This window comes from Hylobates moloch, unplaced genomic scaffold (assembly GCF_009828535.3).
Source record: "Hylobates moloch isolate HMO894 unplaced genomic scaffold, HMol_V3 SCAFFOLD_16, whole genome shotgun sequence".
Classification (NCBI taxonomy): domain Eukaryota; kingdom Metazoa; phylum Chordata; class Mammalia; order Primates; family Hylobatidae; genus Hylobates; species Hylobates moloch.
Window position 1 is genome coordinate 14,980,215 of NW_026652291.1, and position 17,368 is coordinate 14,997,582.

The following is a 17,368-nucleotide window of genomic DNA, read 5'->3' on the forward strand; positions in this document are numbered from 1 at the left end:
CTCTAACTAAAAACAGGAAGTCAGTAGCTCACCTCCCCCAGGCATCACATGTAGCCAGCCGGGAGTCCCTCAGGCGGGGAATGACTGCCTCGTGGAGCATTTGTGAAGATGGTTTGTTGAGAAGGGCTGGTTGTCAGGTTCCTTCTGGAGTGACATTAATCTGGACTGCCCTTCAGTCAACACAGCTTGAGGACCAGCCCTGGCTGAGTGCTGAGGGTGGGGCTTGGCTGTCCAGGACCAACCACGGGTCTTTTTTGGGAGATGCGTCCCTGTTTGGATTTTATCTGAAAGCCCCCTATCCAGGGTCCTGCTGACACCATGTGTGCCCTGTGGGCCTTGGTCCAGGTCATGCATTCTGGGGACGCCCTCCTGAGCTGGAGCACTAGCCACTGTGCACACGATGTCTGGGGTCTCTGACCCTGCAAAAGCTCTGTCTCAAAGAAAAGGAGCACCCTTCCTGCCTGCTCAGCCAGCAGTTTCTGGTGGAAGTTTATTTCCTTCTGCGTGCTCTGCAGTGCTGGCCGCCGGCCTAACGAGCACGGCTTCTTGTTTTACGTTAGGCCCTGCAGATCTCCGGCAGCAGCTGTCTCTGTCCCAGGCACTGGCAGAGGGAGGGGATGGAATCCCTTCCAGATGAGAGTCAGAGATGGAAGCAGAAGCCCCTCCAGGCAGTGCATGGCCCCAGGACACTTGCTGGGGGAGCCCTAAGAAATCTCGTACTTGGGCAGTGCAGCACTCAGCACTCTTTTGACAGATCTCCCTCCCGCTGTCTCCCTAAACACTGAGAACTGAACTTCTTATAAATGCTTTTGGGTGTTAAGAATGGGGCTTGGGAAGGCTGTGATCACACCACCGCACACCAGCCTGGGTGACAGAGCAAGGCCCTGTCTGGAATTAAAAAAAAAAGAGTGTGGCAGTAGATCCGGGTGGCCCTTCCCTTTGAGAGAGCGGGTGGCAGGGAGTGGCTGGGTGTGAAAGGTGCATGTGCCGCGACTCAAGGAGAGGGAGTCCCCACAGGTCCCCACATGGCTGTGTCAGCAGCTCTGGCTTCCAGCAAGTGGTAGGAGGGGAGGGGGTGTTTGTCTGAAAAGGTTACTAAAGGTTGTTTAACTCAAAGGATTTGGTTCTTTGCATCCTGGCCGCTTGGAGCTCAGAGCTGGGGGAGGTGGGAGACACACTGGGGTTTTCAGCTCATCTCTGCTTTGGGCGGGCTGGGGGCTGAGGACAGGGGCAGGGACTGGGTGTCCTCTCTGGCTGCAGCCGCACTCCTTGCAAGAAGGGAGGGGGTTCTGGTTAGGAAGGGCCCAAGTGTTCACACCTGCTGTGTGCTGAGCCTGTGCGGGGTGCTGGGGACATGGGGACCCTGCCCCCGAGGAGTGTTCAGCCCTGGAGAGGGGCTGATGGCCATGCAGGTCACCATGGAGCTGAAGTTCTCAAATGGGGGTAATTGTGTCTCCCAGGGACCATTTGGCAATGCCACAATTGCCAAGGGATACTGCTGGCATCTAGCGGGTAGAAGCCGGGGCACTGCTGAAAATCCCGCCATACACAAGACAGCTCCCCACCATGTGGACCTATCCAGCCCCCAAATATTAACAGGGCATCTTGGGACCACCAGCGTGCTGCCGGGGAGCCAACTTCTGCCTGGTCAGCTAACTCCACGGTCCCAGGGCCCGGGGAATAGCGAGGAGTGGCTGGAGACTGGCGCATGCCATCCCCTCTCATGGCGCGATGCTGCCTGATCAGGTAACTGCACTTACTCATCAGGCCGCCATCCCGTGGCCCTGGAGAGTGGCTTTTGGTCTTTGGCTCTGGGGTAGTGAGAGCCTGCTGGCCATGGGAGGGTCCAGCCCTCAGGCTCTTCAAGTCCCAGCGCACACACAGGGACTGGCTCTCTTCTCAGGGTGGCCGAGGCCCCACTGGACTCGGAGAGATGCAAGCCCTAAACAGGGGGCTTTCTTCATACTCAAGCATCCAGCTGCCTCCCCTGGCCTGTCTCTCTCAGAAAATGGACAGGAGGCTCCCGCCTGTGTCCCTGCTCCAAGACTTTCCTGCCCGGAGCACTGAGGCCCAAATGAGAACAACCAAAATAGGGCAGAGGCCAGATCAGAGTCCATATCTTATCTTACTTTTTTTAACTCCACTGCACCTTCCAGATAAAACCTCCATCTGCCCTTCCAATGATGTGACTTTGCTTCAACTTGCTTTTCTTTTTTCTTTGAGACAGAGTCTCGCTCCGTCGCCCAGGTTGGAGTGCAGTGGCACAATCTTGGCTCACTGCAACCACTGCCTCCTGAGTTCAAGCAGTTCTCCTGCCTCAGCCTCCTGGGATTACAGGCATGGGCCACCACACTCAGCTAATTTTTGTGTTTTTGGTAGAGATAGGGTTTCACCATATTGGCCAGGCTGGTCTTGAACTCCTGACCTTGTGATCCGCCCGCCTCAGCCTCCCAAAGTGCTGAGATTACAGGCGTGAGCCACCACGCCCAGCCAACTTGCTTTTCTAACTGCCCTCCTTGTCCCTCTCAAAGCCCCGGACTCTTCGAAGTCCCTGCCCTCCTGCCACATAGCCCACCTCCCACCCCATCAACACTGACTCTGCCTCCCCCACCTCGTCCCCACTGACAAGCCCAAATTTCACTGTTCCCTCTTTGGTCACTCATGCCTCAGTGCTTCCGTTCAGCACTTACTGCATTTGAAATTCAAACGAAAGAAAATAGCTTTAGTAAACTTTTTTTTTTTAACCAGAAAAAACACTTCTTGTACTTTTTAAAAACACAGAAAAGTGTAGAGAAGAAAACAAAAGCCTTAAAATGCTTCACTCCTAGAAAGCCGCTGCTAACAGCTGGAGAACATCCCTGCCCGTGTCTCAGCGGAAATACACGCCAATAAATCCATGTTTCCAACTCCACAGAAGCGGGATCTCTTAGGCGTGGCTGCTTGCTCATCCATCAGCGTGACATGGAGAACCTTCCGTGTCAATACAAACACCCGTGCGCTCGCTGACCCAGTTGCGGAAACGTATTCCATGGGACCCACAGATTCTAATCGAATTCTTCAGTTCCCAGTTAAAGGACTTTAGAAGATTTCCAACTTTTTATTTTAACAAACAAGACAAGATTGTCCAATGTATACTTTGAACCAATGGTGATCATAAAAATATAACTACAGTGCATTAAATACCAGTTACATGCCTGGCATCCCTCGAAGCACTTTATACACAGTAACTCATTTACTGCTCCCGACAAACCTGCAAGGCGGGTACTGTTAGTGCCCATTTTACAGACAAGTAAAGTGAGGCATGGAGTTTATGCTAGAGGTCAAAAGTTAGTAAGGGGCAGCTGGGTGCGGTGGCTCACGCCTGTAATCCCAGCACTTTGGGAGGCCAAGGTGGGCAGATCACAAGATCAGGAGATCGAGACCATCCTGGCTAACACGGTGAAACCCTGTCTCTACTAAAAATACAAAAAATTAGCCAGGCGTGGTGGCAAGTGCCTGTAGTCCCAGCTACTCAGGAGGCTGAGGCAGGAGAATGGCGTGAACCTGGAAGGCGGAGCTTGCAGTGAGCGGAGATGGTGCCACTGCACTCCAGCCTAAAAAAAAAAAAAAAAAAAAAGTTAGTAAGGGGCAGAGCCTTCATAACCAACTTGCCCCTGCTGGGGGAAATGTTTCTCATCTTTTTAATAATCTAATGGGGGGGTGCAGAAAATCTCAGTGTTGCTTTTATTTTCATTTTTGTTACTCATCAGGTTGATTTCTATTTTCGGTTTTTTTCTAAGTGTTGATAAGCATTCATTTTTTTTTTTAAGAGATGGAGTCTCCCTCTGTCACCCAGGCTGGAGTGCAGTGGCACCTGCAACCTCAAACTCCTGGGCTCAAGTGGTCCTCCTGCCTCAGCAGCCTGAGTAGCCAAGACTACAGGTACACACTGCCACGCCCAACTCACTTATTTCTATTTTTATAAAAAAAAATTTTTTTTGTAGAGATGTGGTCTCACTGTGTTGCCCAGGCTGATCTCACGTGATCCTCCCACCTCGGCCTCCCAAATAGTTGGAATTACAGGCATGAGCCACTGTGTCCAGCCTTAATTCTTTCATGAATTACTTAGCCAAGTCTTTTCCTCATTTTTCGACTGAGGCCTTCACAGTTTATTGATGTATTATAGTGCTTCGTACACTGTGGAACTAGTCCTTTGTTTTAGAGAGGGATGCCCTGTGGGCAGGGATTGCACTGTCCTCACCCCATTTCCCCAGCCTGGCATGGAGTCGGCTGCCAGTACCTGGGGTTCCAGGAGGCGTGACGCCTCATCGTTCAAAAGGGGGCTCTGGAAGCTCCTAGCGCTTGACAGGGGCCCGACCGATTTATCATCAACTCTAATGTCTGGTCTGCCCCCTTGGCCCAAATAATAACTCCCTCTGTTTGCTCAGAGCTTGTAGAGTTTAGAATGAACGTCCTCACACACGCATCTGACTTGATGTGCACGCAGCCAGGTGAACCAGGCGTGCTGCATGAGCCCCTTGTTAGAAATGAAGAGACTGGGACTCGTAACACAGAACACGCCAAAGCTCCCATGGCCGAGACTGACGTCCAACTCAGGGCTTCTTGGTCCAAGGCTCACCCGCTCCATCTCTGAGTGACAAACTCAAATCAGGGGCCTCTCTGAACCCCAGTTTGCTGGTCAGAAGAATGGGGTGGAATTTTCTGCCTGCAGAGGACAGGGACCTCTAAAGGCCTGGCTCCCCGACACGCCTGGAGACTGGCACACCCGCCCCGTTCCCCGCCCAGTCAGGCCAGGGCTGTGGGCCAAGCCAGCCTGCTTCTCAGAGAGCTCCCAGCTGGGGCTGAGCTCAGGGAGGGAGCTGAGGGAGCAGTGAGCAGCGAGCAGCGGGCGGCACAAGGGCCCCTTTGTGCCTGTTGCTAAGGGCCCGGCTGTATTTACTCAGCTTCAGTAAACAGGAGGTGCTGGAGGCCCCGCTCTGTTATGACAACTTAAAGAGCATTTTCTTTCCTTCCTCAGCTGCTCACGCCCCAGGTAACTCCAGGTGAGTCCCCACAGTGGAGGGGCTTCCCCAGGGCTGAGCTGGAGCTGAGTGGCAGGGCTAGGGAGCATCAGAAGGGTCACTTGGCTCAGCTCTGGAGGCTCTGATGGGGACGCTGACACTGGAGGGGGTCCCTAGCCCAAGGTCACAGAGGAGGGTCAGGCCAACACAGGCCTGACAACTGCGGTCTGTCCTCTGCACAGAGCTGATTTGGGAAGCGTCCACCTGTCCCTCACACGCTGGTTGTCAGCGTTTGGCTAAGTCCCCAGGCCATTCCCCGGGGAGGTTAGAGGGAGGCTGCCCAGCTCACCTCCACCCAGAAGTTTCTGGAACCAGGCCCTTGGAGGCGGAGAACAACTTGAGCCATGGTCATTTTTTATGGGTCTTAATGTCTTACCAACACACGGAGATCACGTTATAAGAATCCTAATATTGTTTGTAATGCTTACGATGAACAAATTACCACTTTCAGTCCCCACTGAGGCAATAGCCTAGTGGTAGCTACCAAGTAGACACAGGATTTATTTCCGACACATCCAGCTTTAGGGGCCATAGGAGGAGCGTCCAGTGATGGGACCCTCCCTGGTGGCTGTAAAACAAACTTCCTCTGGCCCTGCAGACATCGTGGTTGTGCCTGAGGCTGTAACCTGCTTTGGAGAGAATGTCAAAGGCTTATGTTTGAGGCCCTCAGTGCGCAAGAAGCCCCCTGTGACAGGCCTAGCCCAAGGCGGCCGGCAGCCAGGGCTCCTGCGTGACCTTTAGCCAGTGCCCACCCCCTCTGAACTCCCTTCCTCCTAGGGAGGGGTGAGCTGTGCTGGGGCTCTGCCTCTCCCCACACTGAGGACTTGGAAGGGCTGGGATGGAGGCTTTTCTGGACTGGAAACTGATCTCCAAGAATCCCTATGACCCCTGGGCAGGTGCCTGGGGGCTTCCGCAAGGCGGGAACCTTCTCCTGCTGGAGCCCCGCCCTCTCGTCCTGCCGCACACAAAGGCTCTGTGTACTTTGGTGTGGCCTGGACTCCAGGCAGGGAATCCTTTGGGGAACCGGCTGCTGTGTGGATTTCCTCCACGGTGTGGGGCAGCCCATCCTGGGGAGGCCTCCTTGCCCCAGGGCCACCTTGTCCTGGCAAGCAATCCACAGCTCAGGGTTCGGCCTGGGGTGGCTGCGATCCTGGCCCAGTGTTCTTTAAAAGAGCCGGCTCTGGCTCCCAGCCTGGCAGGGGAAGGTCAGGGGCACGCAAGAGCACACAGGCCGCCTCACCTGGGTTGGTGCAGCTGGGCTTGCCCCCAGGGGAAGCTCACCCTGCAGTGTGGGGCTCCCACTGGGCCCTGAACCTACCCCTCAGCGCATTGCTCTGGCAGAATCAAATCGTGTCAGTGGGAGTTTCTGAGTGAGCCTCAGACAGATGGTGAACAGCAAGGAGGGGGCAGCACCCCGTGGGGCTGAGCCCTCCCCCAGGCCCAGCCCTGGGCCCCCACAGCTGGCCTTATTGTCCTCATTTACAGATGAATAATCTGGAGCTCACAAGGCCCCAGGGAGCATGGGGGAAACATAGGGGACAATGCTGTGTCTGGAGATGGGCCTGGAGCAACCATGTGTCCCATCCCCGGCAGCTGCCTCTCAGAAGGAAGCCGAGAGCGCCACGTGGCCATCCATCAGCCACATGACATCAAGCACGGTACTCGACCTCTCTGGGCCTCAGGGTTCATAAATAGTACCCACCTTATGGGGTTGCGGCAGTGAGTGAATTCATACTTTTTAAGCACTTAGCATAGTGCCAGAAATAATCATTACATACATTTCTCAAATAAAACAAATATACTGTAATGGGATGATGACAATGAGAATGGCAACGATTACAGGATGAAACTGTCTTGGGGAAAGCAAAGCAGCTCAAGCCTGCAGACCTCAGAGAGTTCTTCGGCTGAGGCACCTCTAGGGTGCCTGGATTCTGGGAGAGGGGTCACTGCCTAAGGTGGTCTGGGCTGGACTGGTCCCTGGGCCACTGTCTGGGAGTTCTCTGAAGGCCAGGTGGCTCACAGCCTTCCTCCTTGGCCTTCCCTGATCCCTGCCCGGCCTGGCAACTTACCCCAAGGTGCTGTTAAGACCCTTTTCTCCTGGGCACTCAGCCCTGCTGCGGGTGTGACGTCACAAATTGATCAGCCTCTGCTAATCTGACCCAGGTGGGGTTCTCTGTGTAGGGCTCTGTGCTGGGCACAGGTGCTCGCAGGGGACACAGTGGGAGGTCCAGCCATCAAGGTGCCCAAAGGTGAAGGGCACACTGACCCGAACACGCATCACCCTGGATTTCTCTTTTTTCTTTTCTTTTCTTTTCTTTCTTTCCTTTCTTTCTTTCTTTCTTTTTCTTTCTTTCTTTCTTTTTCTTTCTTTCTTTCTTTCTTTCTTCTTTCTTTCTCTCTCTCTCTCTCTCTCTTTCTTCTTTCTTTCTTTCTTTTTTTTTTTGAGACAGAGTCTTGCTCTGTCACCCAGGCTGGAGTGCAGTGGTGCGATCTTGGCTCACTGCAACCTCCGCCTCCCAGGTTCAAGCAATTCTCCTGCTTCAGCCTCCTAAGAAGCTGGGATTACAGATGTGCACCCCTACGCCCAGCTAATTTTTGTATTTTTAATAGAGACAGGGTTTCACCATGTTGACTAGGCTGGTCTTGAACTCCTGACCTCAGGTGATCCACCCGCCTCGGCCTCCCAAAGTGCTAGCCGGGGAGCAGTGGCTCACGCCTGTAACCCTGTCAGACTTCTGTATGGGAGGGCAGGCGGCAGGAATTATGGACCCAGGAACAGGAGAGACCAAATCAAAGTGGCCTCAGAGAGGCAACGTGGCTCAGCTCAGAGCCAGGCAGGAGTGTACAGTGCCCCAGGGCTTATACTACTGTCCCTGTGTCAGAGGTGACAAAGCTGGAGCTCAAAGAGGTAAAGGGACTTGCCCAAGGCCACAAAGCTAGTAAGGGGCAGAGCAGCACCTGGCAAGTCTCTGGGGTTTCATGTTGCTTCCAGGGGCCAAACCTTGATTCATTCTGAGCCTGATTCAAAAGCCGGATTTTGATACCCCTTCTTTTACTGGGCCCTCCTTTCTGTTTTGTTTGGGGAGAAGTGGACAGGAATGAAGGGGGAGTCAGCGTGAGTCTGCCCAGGCAGAGGGGAGAAGCTCACTCTGATTTGCACGCCCAAGAAGGCAGGCACAGGGGGAGCCGGCTCTGCAGCGCTGGCTCCTGGGTTTCTTCCAGCAGAACAGTGATGGGGGCGGGGATGAGGTGTGTGCTGGCTCACATGAGTGACACATTGGGAGCAGAGCAGCATCATCTAATGGGAACAACTGGGCCGTGCGCCACCAAAGGTGAGGCGGGGTGGAAGGGGCAGTCAGAGCTGGGTGAGCCACCGGAGATGGGAACACGGGGCCACTCGTGCCTTGCCTGGCTGTCTGGCTGTGTCACATGCAATAATGACAGTCACTGTTTGTTGTATGCTACTATGTGCCAAGCACCAGGCAAAGCACCTTCTACACATTACCTCCTTGATCCTCACAACAGCCTCAGGAGGAGTGCTGTTATCCCCCTTTCAGAGTAGGAAACTGAGGCTCAGGGAGGTGAAGAGATATGGCCTTGGTCACAAAGCTGGGGTGCAAACCCAGGTTGGCCCTGGAGCCTGGGCTTTGAGCCCCAGCCCCGCCCTGCCTCTCTGCACCTCTGTCATGACTCCTAAAGGATGTGGGTGCTGGCTGGGCACAGTGGCTCACTCCTGTATTCCCAGCACTTTGGGAGGTTGAGGCAGGTGGATCACCTGACGTCAGGAGTTCAAGGCCAGCCTGGGCAATATGGAAACCCCATCTCTAAAACAAAAATTAGCCAGGAGTGGCGGTGGGCACCTATAATCCCAGCTACTCGGGAGACTGAGGCAGGAGAATAGCTTGAACCCGGGAGGCAGAGGTTGCTGTGAGCCGAGATCACACCAAAAAAAAAAAAAAATGTGAGTGCAGGAGCTTGCCCCAACCTATGGCCAGAGGGCATTGGAAGGAAGCAGAAGCCTCCGGGTGGTCATGGATGGTAACACCAATTGACCCAGACTTTCAGGAAAATACCACTGCCGGGCTCTTGGGGCATCAGGATGCTGGGACCAGCTGCACCTCATCCTGAATGGGCGTGGGGTGAGATTCAGGGGAGAGCTGAGTGGAGTGGCTGCTGTCAGTCATCTTGGAAAGAAGGTCCATGAAAGAGGAGTGTCTGGGGTCCAGGAGGGAGAAAGGACTTTCTGCTCTCCCTGGGCTCGTGTTTCCCTTCAGGGGCCTGACGTGGTCCTGGTGGTGGGTGAGTTTTCCCAGGTCGCATGGAGGCAGCTGGGAGTTAAAGACAAAACCGTGCCTCAGTATCCCCCTCTTGGTAGTGGAGACGGCAGCAGGAGCCCAGAGTGGGCAACAGTTTCTAGGACAGCCAGTATTGAGGACTGGTGTATTCAGTGACACTGGTTAAGGCAGGGTAAGGGGGACTTCGCTCAGGACCATCGTGACAGGTATAGGGGCCACTGCACCAGGGTCTTGTTGAGGGAGATAATTGGCTTGACTTCAAAGACCAGCCCTGCAGGTGGGGATTTATAGCAGGGGAGGCAGAGCAGGTGTCAGTGGATGGAAAATCACTGAGAGGAAACATCTGGCAAAACCGCCCCAACAGGATTCTTGCTGCAGGCAGGGTGATCGGACAGTGCCTGGGGGATGGCGGAAGACAAGGAACCCCGTTCAGGTACCAACGGTGATCAGTGAGCTAGGATGGGGCTTCTGCCTAAACTGACTTCACAGGTTCTTTTGCTAAAACTGGGTTTTACAAGGAAGTGCACAGACGGGTGTAGCAGAAGATTCAGAAGCCTGACTAAAGTTTGGCCAAGCAAGGAATCTTCATCAGGATCATGACTGAGGGGGCCTCCGCCTCCGTGCAGGGGGGCATCTGCTCTGGCCACCCTAAGGAGGGAAGCAACTTAAGAAGAGAGGTGTCCCCATGCGCCCCAAAGCCTGGGAACATCTGCAGAGGTCCACTCCCAGGAGAAGGAGTCTCAACAGATGCTAGAGGAGAGAGCAGAATACCCCCTGCCACCAGGAGAAGCTTCCAGAGAGCACCAGAGGAAGGCAGGGCCCAGGAAATGCACAGAAGCAGGAGTGCATACTCTGAGGGGGAAGGTATGAAAAGTGAGGTCTCAGAACAGTGAAGTAGGAACACTGGAGGCACCAATGACACACCAGCATTTTTTGTTCATTGTTCTTTAGGTAAAACATCACCCCCAACAAGATTTTGTTACTACGTCCCACAGTCCTGGGGGTTGACTGGTTCTCCCTGGGAGCCTCTCCTGCCATCACGATGGCTGGGGCCAGAGTTGTTCTGAAGCTGTCTTCCTGCCCATGTCTGGCAGCTGAGCCTCAGCTGGGGCAGTTGGCTGGAGCATCCACATGCACCCTCTGTGTGGCTTGGGCTTCCTTACACCATGGTGCCAGCCTTCCTTCCTTCTAAGGAACTGGGCAGAAGCAGAACTGGTGTTGCCTTTCATGACCCAGTCTCAGAAGTCACATAAATTTACCTCTGACATAGTCAGAGTCCTGCCAAAACTCAAGGGAAGGGAACAAAGACCCCACTTCTCAAAGGGACGGGTATTGGCGCCATGCTATAAGAAGCACAGTGGCATGGGAGGTATTGTGGTCAGCTCTGGAAAAGACAACTGCCATATTAGTAAATATTTATTGCAAACCTACTATGAGCCAGGGACTAAACACTGGGAATCCGGACGTGACCCACAGATAACAGTCCCTGCCTCACGGAGCTGACATTCTAGTAGGGGAAGCCAGACCATCGAGCAAATAAATAAATGCAATGGCGCGTTAAGTGGAGGTGGGTGCTAAGGAGGACAGGCAGTCGAGGACCAGGGCAGGCAGGGAGAGGGCTGAGTGACAAGAGGGTCCTCTCCCCACATGTCCTGGTGCCCTCTGTGGTGACGTCTGGGGATGAGACTCCAGGAGAGGGATAGCCTGAGCAGAGGCACTGAGGTGGGGGGTGTCAGGGGCTTGGGCCCAGCCACACCCATCCGTTTACTGTTGTGCTTGGCCACTTTTGTGCTATACTGGCCGAGTAGTTGAGTTACTACATCGGAGACTGTATGACCCACAAAGTTTAAAATATTTACCCTCTGGCCCTTTACAGAGGATGTTTCCTGAACCTCTCCTAGATGTGTGTGCCTTAAGTTTCACCCCAATCACTCAGCTGCTGCTGAAAGCAGATTGGAAGGGGCAAGGAGGCCTATTAGAAGGCCAGGCTCTTAAAGATGAGAGGTAATAATCCCAAAGTATAATACTTTCACACATTTGCTATAAATTTGTACAATTCAAATATTAATTTAGGCTGGGCACAGTGGTTCACCCAGTGTTTTGGGAGACCTAGGCACAAGGATTACTTGAGCCCAGGAGCTTGAGACCAGCCTGGGCAATGTAGCCAGATCCTCTGTGTTAAAAAAAAAAAAATTTTTTTTTTTTTTTGAGATTGAGTCTCACTCTGTCACCCAGGCTGGAGTGCAGTGATGCAATCTCAGCTCATTGCAACCTCTGCCTCCCGGGTTCAAGCGATTCTCCTGCCTCAGCCTCCTGAGTAGCTGGGATTACAGGCACGCACCACCATGCCTGGCTAATTTTGGTATTTTTAGTAGAGACGGGGTTTCACCATGTTGGTCAGGCTGGTCTCAAACTCCTGACCTCGGGATCCACCTGCCTTGGCCTTCCAAAGTGCTGGGATTATAGGCATGAGCTACCGTGCCTGGCCCAAAACAATTTTTTAAAAATTAGCCAAGAGTGGTGGTGTGCACCTGTAGTCCCATCTACTCAGGGGGCTGAGGCAAGAGGATCGCTTGAACCCAGGAGTTGGAGGCTGTGGTGAGCCATGATCACGCCACTGAACTTTAGCCTGGAGCAAGACCCCGTGTCAATAAATAAATAAATAATAAAAAGATGAATTTATACAAACACATGTTTTAAAATTAGACTCTATGCCTAGTTCTCTATAAAGATTTCTATGACACATCTCTGGTTGTATAAATACATATTGCTGTGTGTTTTCGTGAATGACCACCCCAACACAGAAGGCCTGGAATCTTACCTTCAATCCTTCTGTTCTGCCTGTAGAACACCAGCTAGGAACAGAGCAGGGGGGCATCCTCAGAGGCAATTAAAAACTGCAGATTTTTAACTCTGAAAAATAACATTAAAAACTGCAGTCGGTGCGAGGCCCACAAAGGGCTGAGTGTCTGAGGCCTGGCGGCAGGGATTGGCCAACTCCGCACAAGAGAAGGCGAGAAAACCCAACCACGCGTGGCAGGGCCGGCCTCCCTGGGAAACTTGGACTTGCCCCTGACTTTCCGAAGCAGAGGTTCGTTCAGTCTCTGTGGTCTGAAGCATGGAAGGCAATCTCTGAACTGTTTTCAAGAAAGAAATGGAGAAAAAAAAACACTAAGTTGCAGTTTGAAAACATCTGTTTTGTTTTACTTAAAGAAAACAGGCAGCAGGACTCACACACTTAGATGGAGAGGCTAAAACAGGGAAGTCTTTTTTTTTTTTTTTTTTTGAGATGGAGTTTTGCTCTTTTTGCCCAGGCTGGAGTGCAATGGCGCGATCTCGGCTCACTGCAACCTCCGCCTCCTGGGTTCAAGCGATTCTTCTGCCTCAGCCTCCCGAGGAGCTGGGATTACAGGCATGTGCCACCATGCCCGGCTAATTTTTGTATTTTTAGTAGAGACGGGATTTCTCTATTTCGGTCAGGCTGGTGTTGAACTCCCGACCTCAGATGATTCGCCTGCCTGGGCCTCCCAAAGTGCTGGGATTACAGACATGAGCTATTGCGCCCGGCCAAACAGGGAAGTCTTTACCTCTCTTCGAAGGAAACTTCCAGAATCTGTATCCCTCGGTCACTAAACTGTATGGCCTCTTCTGACCTCTCTTGCCTTTAGTTCTGGGTCCGTGTCTGTATAATAGAAACTCCAGGCCCCTCCCTTGACCCCCACCCCAGGGCTGCTGGAAGGCTCGCTGAGAGGGTGAAGGTGGAAGTTCCAGGGGAAGTAACTGCCAGGTGTCCCAGCGTGGGAACTGTGCACGGAAGGAGATTGGAGAAGGGAGTGGCTGGGATCCCAGGCATGGATCTTCTGGGTCATTGCCGCCCACCTGGGATGCAGAGATGCGGGGCGGTGTGTGGATATCACAGGTGTGCAAGCATCTTCTGGAAACTTCATTAATGAAGTTGGTGGGTGAGGAGCTGAGAAAGCTGGGGGCGGGGAATGGTTGGCTCATGCCTGTAATCTCAGTGCTTTGGGAGACCAAGGTGGGAGAATTGCTTGAGCCCAGAAGTTGGAGACCACCCTGGGCGACACAGTGCGAGCCTGTCTCTATGAAAAATGTAAAAATTAGCCAAGCATGGTGCTGCATGCCTGTAGGCCCAGCTACAGCTACTTGGGAGGCTGAGATAGGAGGATTGCTTAAGCCCAGTAATTTGAGACTTCACTGAGCTATGATGGTGCCACTGCACTCCGGCCTGGGTGACAGAGCAAGACCCTGTCTCTAAAATAAATAAATAGGCCAGGTATCGTGGCTCACGTCTGGAATCTCAGCACTTTGGGAGGCTGAGGTGGGCAGATCACCTGAGGTCAGGAGTTCGAGACCAGCTTGGCCAACATGGTGAAACCTCATCTCTACTAAAAACATAAAAATCAGCCAGGCGTGGTGGTGCGTGCCTGTAGTTCCAGCTACTTAGGAGGCTGAGGCATGAGAATGGCTTGAACCTGGGAGGCAGAGGTTGCAGTGAACCGAGATCACGCCATGGCACTCCAGCCTGGGTGGCAGAGCAAGACTGTGTCTCAAAAAATAATAAATAAAATAAAATAGATAGATAGATACAGATAAATAGATAAAAAAGAAAGAGAGCAGAAAGTGCTACCAGGAGAGGAAAGGGCTGAGGACACCAGAGAGGCTCAGCTATTGGACCTTCACCATGGAGGAGGAGGTGAGGGCACCAGGGACCAAGGGGCCACAGACACTTCCACACCCAGGCCCCATTCTAGGTTCAATGAAGGCACTCTGACCTGCCTGCTCACCTCCCCCAAGGGTTCCCTGGGCACTCAGACCAATGCTGCCCAACATTTTCTGTGTCATGGCCCTGGCAGGGTACCTGGGTGCTGGCACTGGGCCAGATCTCTTCTTCCTGCTCCAGAATGTGCCCAGGGTCACATTCCATATGGAAAGGCAGCCGCCCCTGCCCAGGCCTCCCCAGCCTCAACCCTTGGCTGAGGTCATTTCCCTTTCTCATTTGTTCCATGAAAAATCTCTCCCTAGGTTAGCGGTCAGTAAGGCCTTTCTCCGAACGAGCCTCCAGAGAGATGGGAAGTGGAAAGTAGAATGCAGAGCTCTGGGTGGAGTTAGCTGAGCTGAGCTCGTTAGATATCGCAGGACCTGGACATGACCTCGACAGGCTGAGCCCATGTCCTCTGAAACCACCTTGAGTCTATTAGACTAACTGGCCTCTAGCATTCTAGTTTTCCTTAATAACCACAAATAGATTACTTGTTTATTGACTAAGGTCAAAATATACAAGATAAATGTAGCAGATCAGGCAATGGAGGCCAGCTGCAGGGGCCACCTGGGAGTTCCAGACTGCCTTCTCAGGGAGCTGACCAGCTGAAGGGGTATAAGAACTGTCATGTCTAGCCATGAATCCAGGCATCCAGCCATTGATTCACCCATCCTTCCATTCTTCCTTCTCTAACCTCTTACATTGTTCCTTTCAGGCTTTCATTCTTCCGTCAGTCCATCCAAACATCCATCCATCATTTCATCCTTGATTTCCTTTCATCCTTCCATTAATTTATCTCACTATTAATAGAATCCAACTATCCAACTAATAGAATCCAACTATTCTTTTATCTATTCACCCTTTTCCCTTCCTTCCTTTCTTTCATTTTTCTGTCCTTCCTTCCCTCCATGCTAATGTAAATCTTTCTCCCCATTCATCCGTGCATCCTTTATCCTTCTATCCTTCCACTCAATATCTATCCTTCTTTCCTCCCATTCAACTGTCCTTTCTTTCTTTCATACTCTTTCCATATATATCCATTCAACCATCCATCCATCTCCCCTTTTCCTCACTTCCATCCAACCACCCATCATTCAATCTAGCCAATCATTCTTCCTTTCCTCCTTCCATTGGTCCACCCATCCTTTCTACCCATCAATACATTCATTGATTACATATTTATGAGTACCTACTTGAACTGGATACTACTTATAGTTAAATATTTACATTTACATGCATGTCCAAATTTTTGAATCTGAATAAACCATAAGCCTATTCTAGAAACATCTCATAGAGAAGAAAGACTTCAGATACTTAAGGTACAACTTGAGAAATGCAATATAATAGATGTGTTTCCAAGAAGTAATGCAAGTTAGGGTGGAGTCGCCAGCCCTCAGGTGGTCATAATGGGTTCCCTGGGTGCTCTTGGGGGAGGTGGGAAATGAATGTTTATCATGCAGATAAGGAAGGCATTCCAGGCTGAAGGAAGGGAATGGGCAAAGGCACAGAGGCATGGGAGAGCAGGGAGGTGATGAAGAGCACATTCTGTGTTAACAGGACAGAGCGTGGAGAGGAGGGGCTGGAGAGGAGAGCCGGAGCCCAGTCTCCATGAGCCACGTGAGGAATTTGGATTTTGTTCTGAGGACAAGGGGAGCCCTAGAAGAAAGGCCCCCCTGGCTGGGAGGGGAGGAAGGAATGTTCAGGGCTGAGGAATGTGACTGCAGGCAGGGGGAAGGTCACCCTGGGAGGTAGGAGAGGAGATGGCTTGCTCTGGTGAAGGTACTGGAGCTCAGAGGGATAGTGAGCAGAGTGGAGAGTGGTGTGGGTGGCAGCGGGAGCAAGTGATGGGCAGGAAGAGGGCGGTGGTACTGGGGGGGGGGGTCCTGCGGGTGGCCAAGGGTGATGATGCTGGAGCTGGGAACATGAAAGAGCAGCAGGGGTCAGAGGGCAGGGTGAGTCTAGGTTCAGTTAAGGAGAGTCCGGGGGCACCCCGGGAGAGTGGGCACACAGATCTGTAGCACTGGCTTTTGCTGCCTGTTAGCTCCCCTGGTCTCCAGTACTGACCAAGGCTAGGCAGGCTAGGCATTCATTCATTCATTCATTCATTCGTTCTTTTTTTTTTTTTTTTTTTGAGATGGAGTCTCGCTCTGTCACCCAGGCTGGAATGCAATGGCGAAATCTTGACTCACTGCAACCTCTACCTCCTGGGTTCAAGTTATTCTACTGCCTCAGCTTCCCAAGTAGCTGGGACTACAGGTGCCCACCACCACATCTAATTTTTCTTTTTTGTATTTTTAGTAGAGACAGGGTTTCACCATTGGCCAGGCTGGTCTTGAACTCCTGACTTCAAGTGATCTGCCTCCCTCGGCCTCCCAAAGTTCTGGAATTACAGGCGTGAGCCACTGCGTCTGGCCCATTCATTCTTTCATTTACTTGACAAACACTTTCTGAACACCATGTACCTGACTCCACTGTAGACCCTGGATACACAGCAAACAGGTCACCAGCATCCCTGTCTTCCTGGGACCTGCGTTCTGGTGACAGCAAGTCCCGCTGGACAGTTCCGGAGCCTGAGACTTACAGAGGGGCAGTGGCCTGCACAGGGATGCGCAGTCAGTAGGTGGACAGTTGGGAGCAGCCGCCAAGGCCCCTGGGGCTGCAGGGCCGGGAAGTGGAACTGAGTGGGGACACTCAATAGCCAGAAGAAGCTCCAGGCTGTGCATGATGCTGGGTGACTCAGCAAATGGATTTTCTGCTGCAGCCCTGGACTGAATGCCAAAGCAAGAGGGGACTGTGGGGGACCCAAAGGGACAGCCAGGTGTCTGTGGCCGGAGCTTCCACTGCCCTTCCGGATGTGGTTGTTCTTCTCCCTCTTCCGGCCGGAACCTGCCTCCTCTCTCCTCCCCAGTCCCCCAGTCCTGCTGTCTCCTCTGCTTCTGGCGGCAGCTTAGGTTCCAACCGCACCCTCACTCGATTCCTTGGCCACTGCTCGTCTGCTGAGTGAGACCCTGGGTCTCTGGCTGAGTTTGCCCTGGGCCGGCAGTGGGGTCTGAGACGTGTTATTTGGCCACTCTGAGCTGCCTCCATGTCCTTCTCCATAAAGCATAGCCGCCTGGGCTTATGAACTGGACCAGGCTTGTGAGCTGGGGCGGACCTGCCAGGGTTTGCTCAGGTGAGCAGGAGCTGAGGCCAGTCCCGCACCAGGCCCCCACTGTGATCATGAATGCTCGCAT